Source organism: Symphalangus syndactylus, chromosome 12 (genome assembly GCF_028878055.3).
Source record: "Symphalangus syndactylus isolate Jambi chromosome 12, NHGRI_mSymSyn1-v2.1_pri, whole genome shotgun sequence".
NCBI lineage: Eukaryota > Metazoa > Chordata > Mammalia > Primates > Hylobatidae > Symphalangus > Symphalangus syndactylus.
Genome location: NC_072441.2, coordinates 71298797 through 71308116, shown reverse-complemented (window position 1 = coordinate 71308116; position 9320 = coordinate 71298797). Strand labels below are relative to the sequence as shown.

Genomic DNA, 9320 nt, shown 5'->3' with positions numbered 1-9320 from the left:
AAATAGTATCTATCTTACAGCATTGCTATGAGGATTAAATGAGTTAATAATAAACTGCCAAACATGCCATTTGAACATACCAAGGGCTTTATCACTGTTTGAAAAAGAAAAATTATGAAAGCTGTTTTTAAATATTTGAAGGGCTATAAAGTAAAGTATAAGTAGGCCTTTATTAGAGTTGCTATAAGCCAAGGGTTCTTAACTTGGGGATCTACAGAAAGACTCCAGGGAGTCTTCCAAGCCTGTGAAATTACATGTGAGTTTAAACGATACCATGACCTTCAAAAAGACTAACCACTGAGAATAAAGATAAAACCAATGAATGAAAGTTTCAGGGAGACTCACTTTGACTTAAGATAGGACACTATTCTTAGACTTTAATTATCAAAACTCAGAGCATCAACAGCCTTATCTCAAACACTGTTCCATATGATACTAGATGAACACATCTTGGGGTTGGAGGGGACTAAATGGGCTGTCATTATTAGAGGTCTAAGAGGGAAGACAGTTCTCAGCTTCCCTGCCTCACACTCCTCTTTTCCTCTTCCTATAGCACCCTTTTCCTATAGTTAAAGAGTATGTGAGTCTCCTGGATCTTGACATTCTCAAGCTGCAAGTTTATAGTCCAGCCACCACAAAACTTACTCAATGGCAAAACCAGTTATATGACCCCCCTTGCTGAAAATTTTCTGGTAACACTCCAATGCCAAGATAACTCGTTAACAAATAACATAAGTCCAATTATAATGTGATGTCATCCTACCTTTCCAGGCACATTGTGTCTGGGATTGGTTCCTTCTGGTGGGTTCTTGGTCTCGCTGACTACAAGAATGAGCTGCAAACCTTGAGGTGAGTGTTAAGCTCTTAAAGCTGGAGTGTCCGGATTTTGTTCCTTCTGGTGGGTTCGTGGTCTCACTGACTTCAAGAATGAAGCGGCAGACCTTCGCAGTGAGTGTTACAGCTCTTAAAGGTGGTGCAGACTCAAAGAGTGATCAGCAGCTAGATTTATTGTGAAGAGCAAAAGAACAAAGCTCCCACAGTGTGGAAGGGGAGCCTAGCAGGTTGCCGCTGCTGGCTCAGATGGCCAGCTCTTATTCCCTTATTTGGCCCTGCCCACGTCCTGCTGATTGGTCCATTTTACAGAGTGCTGATTGGCCCATTTTACAGAGTGCTCTTTGGTCCATTTACAATCCTTTAGCTAGACACAGAGTGCTGATAGGTGCATTTTTACACAGTGCTGATTGGTGCATTTACAATCCTTTAGCTAGACACAGAGCACTGATTGGTGCATTTACGATACTCTAGCTAGACAGAAAAGTTCTCCAAGCTCCCACTCGACCTAGGAAGTCCAGTTGGCTTCACCTCGCAACATTTCTTACCTAACACACTCCAAATCTTTCATTAATATCCAACTGAAATGTTATATTCTCTGTGATGCCCCCTTTAAATTCTTTAGAAAGAGTGAGCTGCTCTGTGTTGTGAAATCCTAAAGTATTTTAATGAAATCTCTGCTATAACACTCACAATGTAGCATTTCTGTCACACTGTAATATAAGCACATAGAAGGCTGAAACTATACATTGTTCAGCACTATATCCCTGAGGTAAATATTGCTAGTTAGCTACCAAATTATCTTTTTGCCCTAACTAGAAGAGTACTTTCTGGATTCCCTTCAGCTCAGAGTAATAATGTGACCAATTAGATGTGAAAGACCATGTGACTGGGTTCTGACTAAAGGTATATGGGTGCAAGTGTTGTACAATGCTTCTACTCTTGGTCCTAAAACCTCCATATGTGATTTCCCACATGGTCTTTTCCTCTTCTATGATGATCTTGGCTGTATATTAAGGATAAGATGTAAGGAACCTTGTTTCCTGCTTGACTACACCATCCCTACTGACCACGTTTTTTGTGTGTTAAGATTCTAAGATGTTGGAATTTACTTGTACATCAGCGTAGCCTAGCATATGCTAATATACTAAGGTTGGAAAAGTGTAAAGCTGAGGAATGCTGGACCCTTGATAGGAATCTGGAACTCAAACAACTATACATGGCTATCTCTGGACTTCTTTTTGTAAAATAAACTCCTATTTATAATAGTTTTTAGGTCACTACAGTTGGTAAGACATCTTAAATATTCACAGAATGGTAAGCACTCAGAAATGCTCATTGAAGAAATGAGATTCTAAGAAGCTGATAGAAATGTTTATAGTAATTTCATTTCTAAATGTTAAAAAGTATAGAGTTAATTGAGAAAGAGTAATATTTTAAGTTCTTTCAAATAGATTCTACCAAAGAAATTGAACCTGAAGCTATATCTGTGTTATCCTGTTAGCTAGCTAGCTATTTATCTATTATCTATCTACAAAATTGGCAAAAAGAAGAATAAACATGTAGTAGAAAAACTGAAATATAAGTTTGGTACAAAATGGATTGGAGAAAAAGGAGTAATCAAAGGGAAAGAAAGCAGGGTGGGTATCACCACGTTAAGTTTCAAAAGTTGGACTAAGTTCCAAGATGAATTTTCATTGAATGGAGAAAAGAAAAGCTGTTCAGAGAGATGATTCTCTTCTGAATATTTCAAATCTTCACACTTAAAGCAGGCCATTTCCAATGTAGCATCACTGCAAGTGATAATTGCAAGATCTAATGTCTAAAATGGGTATACTAGGGCTTTCAGTTTTCTTCTACAGAAGTTCAGGGATTTTTGCACAGAACATCAAAGGTCACTGGTAAAAGTCCTTGCAAGACTTTAAGCATCAACTCAACCATAAATCTGCTATAAATAAAGTTAAATATGATTTCTTTAGACAATGAAACCCTGAGTCCTGAAATACAAACTGTGAGGCTTTTTCTCTGAAGGCAGATGAGTATATAACACTCATTTAAGTTTGGGAGTCTTCAGAAGACACTGAAGCAGAGAAGAGGCTCTATTTTGGGCTTAAAGCTTACTGTTCCCAAATTTGCTAAATTACATCTTATTTCCTGTGAATTTATTATAAAGTATAAGTAGATAAAACATGCACTTATGTTACAAAGTTTATCTGATAATTTTGGTTTACTTTAAAGCTCCAACACATTTATGAAGTCTGACCTCTTTGCATCATAAATAGCAACATCTGTTGAGAGAGATGGTTGCTTCCTCAATTGGAGAAGTCAGACCTTATGGACAATCCAAGTCTAATTTAAAGAAGGATGTTCCTGTTTTCTACATGTTGTCAATGGTGAAAAATCCCACAAGTGATATTAGTTACTTATGGTGCCAATTAATAACTCAGGTTTCCACAAGCAACTACTTAAATTCGTGTTCTCCAGGTAAACCGGTCTCAACCTTGCTAAACTAAAAAGCACCTGGAGGAGCACAACTCTTCATTGACTCATCTTCTCCCTCCCCACTGAGGAATGATGGGCAGCATGCATGCGAATTGCAAGGTGCAGCTATACATCCCATCAAAAACCTGACAGCAGTAAAATGAGAGTCATGTGATGCTAGTATGTAGTGTCATCTAGTATTCTGAAATTAACAAAAGCATGGCAAAGTGCTGTTTACTTGGAATATGTGATTTATTATATTTATTTTACTTGAGGAAATTTAAACATCTTTATATGTCTACCAAAGAGTTGTCTGATTATGACTAGTGCAGAAAGATTGAACACATCACAAAAACTGAAAAAAAGTAAAAACCAAGATTTTTTAAAAAGTCAGAATGTGTAGCTGGTTTGACAAGTAGAAGTGAATTAGTGAATATATTTCTATTTCTCCTATTTTATTAGAAATTTTTTTGAATTTGAAGTGAAAAATTAAAAAAAATCCAATCTTTGCTATGTCATAAAATTGCTTTAGATTTTGTTACTGAAAGTTGATTAATTGAAATAATTCTTTTTGTAGAACTAAACTATGGTATCTACCAGCAAAATAATATTTGACTAATTGCTGACATTACTGTAATCTTGCTAGGTGGCCTGTTCCACTTAATTTGGCAATATGAAACCAAATTAAATTGCAAGGGATCTATATATAAAATGAACAGTGAGTTTATCCTGAAGATTCTAATTATAACTGATTATTTGTTTCAAATGTTATAGGAAAAGTGCTAAGTAATTTTATTTGTAAATCTGGTTTGTAGTTAAAGGACCGTTTTGCATAGCTCATTAAGATGAATTTACCTGCAATCTTGTACAGATTCTAGATGGATAGAACAAGCATTGCCATTTAAATAAATTTCCATAGCAATTTTGTTTTACCTTAAAACTCTATTACATATGTGAAGAAAGATTCTAACTACTGGATCCAGAAACATCTATGCCAAATAACATGTGATTTATTTGGCACTATCTATTTAAAATGTTATTCAAAAAGTGGTCACAAAATATTCTGCGGACATATAAATCAGAGAAATAATCCTTTAAGCGATTTTTAAAAGTCTAAACATATCCATGGACATGAAACTTTATCTTGAATAGCTCATTTATTTATGAGCAATGGAGTAACTAGAAGAAAGACAATTCCAAAAATATCAAAATTTTACATTGTATTAGGGATATACTATTTTTATGATAATGATGTAAGTATACAATGCTTATTATATCAATCTCCCCCAACATATCTAATTAAATGTTAAATCACTAATTAAAAAATATCAGTTTGAAGGTGGCTCTGAATATTAGCTTTACCAGTGTTGATTAGATTGGGAGAAGTCAATTTTCAGAGAAAGCTAAATCCAGTTTCAGATACGGTAAGAGGTACCCCAGGGACACTGAAATGAAGAATTAAGCAAAATGGTTGAGAGCATGGACTATGGAGCCTGACTGTCTCAATTCAAATGCTGGCTCTACCAGTTATAAGTTCTGCCTCCTGGGGCAAGTTATACAACCTATAAAATCGTTTTTTTAAAATCTATGTCAATTTATTTATTTAGAGTTGATTACCATCACCAGAGAGTGTTTCTTGAGACCAAGAACCTATTGCCTATCATCATAGCTGATTTCTGTGCTCAGAAAAATCTTTTTTTTCCTTTTAATTACATTTATTTTAATGCTGAATTTACTCCCGTGCCGTAAGTTTTTGTTTCTTCAGTTTCTTCTGGGATATCTTTTTCTTCTGGGCAACCTCCTTTTCTGGTTTAGGAACAATCTGCTCCTTTTCCGTAAGGATCATCTCAATGTGGCAGGGAGAGCTCATGTGTGGGTTAATCCGACCATGAGCTCTGTAGGTCTGGCGGCACATCTTAGGTGCTTTGTTCACTTGGATATGCTCAATGACCAGAGAATCTACGTCTAAACCCTTAAGTTCAGCATTACTCTCTGTGTTTTTAAGCATGTGCAGCAAAAATTCGGCACTCTTTTTGGGCCACCGACCTTGTGTCTAGCCCCACTGTTTGGCCTGCGCACAGGTGCCAACTCCACCATTGTAATATCAGAATGGTACTCACTATTTCTGTAAAGTGACATCTTTCAGATACTTCGTGGCTTTTCGTATATGCATACCCTTGATGGCCTGAGCAGTTTCACGAGTGTTCTTAAAGTGAACATGAAGATTGGAACCTCTTGATTTGCATGATTTCGTGGGGTTCTCCGGGTCAAGTGAATAGCGAACCATGTTCACAGATTACCTCAGGCTGCTCAGGGAAAGAGCCAGAAAAATCTTTTTAATAAGAAGTTATTAAATGTATGAATGGCTACTGGGACTTTAACTCTTCTTCTATATAGAATATTCACTAAACTTAGTGGTAGAAACCTTTTTTTTATTATACTTTAAGTTTTAGGGTACATGTGCACAATGTGCAGGTTTGTTACATACGTATACATGTGCCATGTTGGTGTGCTGAACCCACTAACTTGTCATTTAGCATTAGGTATATCTCCTAATGCTATCTCTCCGCCTTCCTGCCACCACACAACAGGCCCCAGTGTGTGATGTTCCCCTTCCTGTGTCCATGTGTTCTCATTCTTCAATTCCCACCTATGAGTGAGAACATGCGGTGTTTGGTTTTTTGTCCTTGTGATAGTTTGCTGTGAATGATGGTTTCCAGCTTCATCCATGTCCCTACAAAGGACATGAACTCATCATTTTTTATGGCTGCATAGTATTCCATGGTGTATATGTGCCACATCTTCTCAATCCAGTCTGTCATTGTTGGACATTTGGGTTGGTTCCAAGTCTTTGCTATTGTGAATAGTGCCGCAATAAACATACGTGTGCATGTGTCTTTATAGCAGCATGATTTATAATCCTTTGGGTATATACCCAGTAATGGGATGGCTGGGTCAAAAGGTATTTCCAGTTCTAGATCCCTGAGGAATCACCACACCGACTTCCACAATGGTTGAACTAGTTTACAAGCCCACCAACAGTGTAAAAGTGTTCCTATTTCTCCACATCCTTTCCAGCACCTGTTGTTTCCTGACTTTTTAATGATGGCCATTCTAACTGGTGTGAGATGGTATCTCATTGTGGTTTTGATTTGCATTTCTCTGATGGCCAGTGATGATGAGCATTTTTTCACGTGTTTTTTGGCTGCATAAATGTCTTCTGAGAAGTGTCTGTTCATATCCTTCCCCCACTTTTTGATGGGGTTGTTTGTTTTTTTCTTGCAAATTTGTTGGAGTTCATTGTGGTCTCCAACTGGCCCTTTGTCAGATGAGTAGGTTGTATATATATATATATATATATATATATATATATATATGAATGCTACTTGGCTGTAAGAAGGAGTGAAATAATGGCATTTGCAGCAACTCGATGGAGACCATTATTCTAAGTGAAGTAACTCAGGAATGGAAAACCAAGCATCGTATGTTCTCACTTATAAGTGGGAGCTAAGCTATGAAGATGCAAAAGCCTACAGATGATCCAATGGACTCTGAGGACTCCGGGGAAAGGGTGGGATTGGGCAAGGGATAAAAGACTACACATTAGGTACAGTGTATACTGCTTAGGTGATGGGTGCACCCAAATCTCAGAAATCACCACTAAAGAACTTTTCCATGTAACCAAACACCACCTGTTCCCCAAAAACCTATTGAAATTAAAAAAAAAAAAAAACTGAAGGAAGAAGGGAGAATGGATGCAGCTAAAATTAGGGATAGAAAACTGAGAGATTTCCTAGCTCATTGATAACAATTTCCTCTGTGCTAGAAAAAACAATTGGTATTTTACCATGGGTTGCTGAACTAGAACACAGATAAATGCTGTTGTTGTTGAGAAAGTAAACACTTTGAGGCTAGACTGTCTGATGGGTCATCCACATACACAGTGATGTAGCCAAGGATGATGGCAGGGGTTGTAGTGGAAAGTGAGACAGGTCAATGACAACGCTGAAGACTGGTAGAGGGTGGCATGGTCAGATAACATGAGCTTGAAAAGAAGGAGGAAGAAACATCTGATCTTCAGGAATGTGCAGGTTATTGTTTGCTCCTTTCCCTGCAAAACCTGTCTTCACTCCCATCGACCCAGTCTGAGGTCCTAGAAGGCTATTGCTTAAGGCCTACATCACGCAGCCACTCTTTCAATTTGCTTATAGGTGGATTTAGCCAAAGCAAGTCATGAGCAGAAGATTGCAAGGCAAGAGAAAAGACAGGTTGCTGTGTTCCTCTCAGGCTCTCTCCTTTATGCCAGCACCTCTTCCAGTAGCACCTGAATTCTTCCAAGACTAGAGCTCCTGGGGAGTAGCCCTTCCCCAACATCTCACACTCTCACAGGATTCTGTAACCATATTTCTTCTCCACGTCTTTTTAGCCCTAGAGGTGGTAATGCCTCCCCATTTTTACTAATGTCTGCATGTCTTAATATCCCTTATTTTACCCCATAACCCACCTACTTCTCTGTAAGCAGTCAGTTATTAAAAGGCTTTCATTTAGCTAATACAAGTTCTTTCTCTTGCTTGCGGTGCCCCTCAGTGATACAAGAGGCAGTAGGGAATTGTGAGAAAGCTTACATTACCTAGAAGCTACAAGTAGGTGAACTATGGGAGAACCAGCATTTTCTACTCCTGGGGTCTGCGGGGGTAGTGAAGTCAATAAACTGCTTCAGGAATAGTCAGGGGAAAATGTTGCACTAAGCTGGCCATAATTTGCTAAGGAGTAACAAGACCGAAGTTTTAGATTTGTTTCTAAATTTTGGATGAGAGAAGCAGAGATAAGTTAGAAGTAACGACTCTAAAAGTAGAAAGCCAAGGAAAAGTGAATCGTGCTGCATGGGTTAAAATTAAAAGAATAACGACATAACTGAGAAACATAAAGGAACAAGGAACTATCAAATATTTGGACATAATTAAAAACAGGTGGTCTTAATCTGCAATGGGGTGGGAACTAGAAATTGTCTATTTTGTTTATCATAGGCAAATTATTTTGGCCAGCGACCAGAGTTAATTTTCTCCTTTTTTTGTTTGCTCAAGTTTCCCAGCCAGCCGCTTATTGTGAAAAGCTGTCCTGATGTTTGCAGCCCTCTCACACTCAATAATGACAACAGTCAGGCTTTTGGATACTGGATGACAAGATACAGCACAACAATGGAATGGCCTCCTTTACTGTGAAAAACTGGTTACAGATCAGTAGAAGTTAGTGAACTCAGTAGAAGTTAGGAAGACACAAGATATTTGATAGTTGCTAGCTTGTCTTTTTTTTTTTTTTTTTTTGATGTTTTCTTAAGCTGCAGGCAAAGTTTTATTTTAATTTCTGGATGTTTTTTGAAAAGTTAAATAAATATGGAAGTGCTATCAAATATCTGTGTTTCCAATATCCACAATTAATTAATGTTAATATTTTGGCATCATTGCTTCAGATATACTTTATATATGAAAGAAATAAAATATTACTTAGTTGAAGTCTTTCTCATTCTTATTCCCTCTTTACTTCTCCCCAAATAAACTTTCATTAGCTTAGTTTATATCATTCCAGTTTGTTTTTATATTTTTACTACATACTTTAAAAACATCTAAGAAAAACATATAACGTTATATTATGTTTTTCAATTTTATATGAATGCTTTCATATTTTATGTATGTTATTGCATCTTGGTTTTAATCTTTATTCTTATTTGGGGGGATCTTTTCATATTGATACATGCTATTCAAGATCATTTAATTTAATTGCTATATGGCAGCCTGTCTCACAGAGTTCTTCAGCTTAACCACTGAACCTAAGACAATGATTTGAATGACCTCTTTCTTAATTCTTCCAATGATGATACATAACTAGGACCATTCTAGATATGTTGCAATTAGTTGATTCATTACATTTAATGTATGCCTTAGGCCACTGAAATTTCCTCCCTAAACTGCACTTGAGAAAGTCGGCTCTGTTGTATCACTACACTACAT

General features: G+C 37.1%; 1 pseudogene; it reads right to left on the bottom strand.

Moving 5' to 3' along the window:
- Positions 1 to 5011: 5011 nt before the first annotated feature.
- Positions 5012 to 5610, bottom strand: LOC134734672 (large ribosomal subunit protein uL22-like; annotated as a pseudogene).
- Positions 5611 to 9320: the final 3710 nt, after the last annotated feature.